The sequence below is a fragment of the Gekko japonicus genome, unplaced genomic scaffold (assembly GCF_001447785.1).
Source record: "Gekko japonicus isolate JY-2015 unplaced genomic scaffold, Gekko_japonicus_V1.1 scaffold1471, whole genome shotgun sequence".
Lineage (NCBI taxonomy): Eukaryota > Metazoa > Chordata > Lepidosauria > Squamata > Gekkonidae > Gekko > Gekko japonicus.
In genome coordinates, this window is record NW_015163647.1 from 29,000 (window position 1) to 30,559 (window position 1,560).

At 66.5% G+C, this 1,560-nt stretch overlaps 1 protein-coding gene across 1 annotated transcript in view; it reads left to right on the plus strand.

Moving 5' to 3' along the window:
* The window catches only part of KCNK6 (potassium channel, two pore domain subfamily K, member 6), a 6,207-nt gene that overhangs the window by 2,301 nt on the left and 2,346 nt on the right, over nucleotides 1-1,560 (plus strand). The gene's annotated exons all lie outside the window — the stretch shown is intronic.

Below are 1,560 nucleotides of genomic sequence, written 5' to 3' on the forward strand. Positions count from 1 at the left end.
TGGGGGGGGGGTTGGCTTGCCCCGGACGGGGGGGGGGACACGGGTTCCCTCTGCTGAGCCCGCTGGCAGGAAGAGATCGGGGCACCCAGGCCTGGTCCGGCTTTCCAGGGGGGAAAGAGCCTGCCAGCCGAGGCTCTGAAGTCGAAGCCACTGTCTGCCTGGGGCCCGTGGGGCGGCCACACCCCTGGACCGGCAGTGTTTGTCTCCTGGGACTGGCGCCACGCCAGGGCTGCGTTTGCTCACACCGTCACACACCGGGCTTGGCCAACCCATCATCCCCTGGGGGGGGGAGGCCGTGCCACGTCCCGCCTGGAAGCAGCGGTGGCCGTGGGGCAGTTGCGGGGCAGGGGTGGTGCCCCGGGGCTGCTCAGCGCCTGGGGCCAGTGGCCCTTCCCTGACAGACGCAGGCCGGACCTTGCCCAGCGGGTAGGGGCCGGAGGGCCGTGCGGAGGGAGGGAGAGAGAGCCTTGCCTGCCTGCCTGCCTGCCTGCCTGCCTGGAGAGCCTCTTCCGGTGGCCAGGAGGGAACTCCCAGGCCAGAGCGGAGGGGTGGGTGTGGCTGGAGCAGCCTGGCTCGAGAGCTCCTCAGGGGGGAGTTGAGCCCCGCCTGGACTTGCAGCCAAGGGCAACGGGAGCTGGCCAGCCACCCCCACAGCTTCAGCTGGGGCACTGGCCACAAACCACACCTGTCACCGGCTCCTGGCAGGTCTGTGCCTTCACCCAGGCTGCCTGGCGGGTGCAAAGGGAAGAAGACGCCCAGGCAAAAGAAGACCCGTGCGTTCCAATGGCCACTCCCCCTCCCCCACACACACCCGGCACCCCCTTTTCCTGCTGGGGAGGGGGCGCTGCGTCCCCCGCCTCTCGAGGGGGCTCTGCCGCACACAAAGGCCTCCATTCAGCCGCCTCCTGCGGGTCAGCTGGGCCGCGTGCTGCCCGGGCCGGCTCCTCCGTCTGGAACGCCACCCCAGACTGGCAAGGAGGAGGAGGCCTTAATCCGCTCACAAAAAGAGACTGCCGGGAACGGCTGGGCCCAGATTAACGCGTGACCCTGCCGTGTGAGAGCGAGTGCCTCCGGAGGGCCAGCAGCAGGGCACGGAGGCCGAGGCCTCCCCCCCCCCCCGATGCGTGGCTTCCTGGCCCTGGGATTCGGAGGTTGACTGCCTTTGTTGGTGGAGGCTCCCTTGGGCTCACAGCCAGGGAGGGACCTCTCCCCCGTGAATCCTTCTAAGCCCCTTGTGACTTCCACTGGCCACAAATGCCACAGCTTCATTGTTTATTCTGTAAGGAAGGGTTTCCATTTGTCCGTCCTGATCAGCTTCATTGGGTGCCCAGAGTGTTGGTATTACGTAAGAACATAAGAGAAGCCAATGTTGGATCAGGCCAGTGGCCCATCCAGTCCAACACTCTGTCTGTCACACAGTGGCCAGAGATACCAGGTGCCCTCAGGAGGTCCAACAGTGGGGCCAGGAGGACACCAGGAGCCCCTCCCACTGTTGGCCCCCCCCCCAAGCACCAAGAAGACAGAGCATCCCTTGCCCCAGCCTGAGAGTTCCTGTCTATC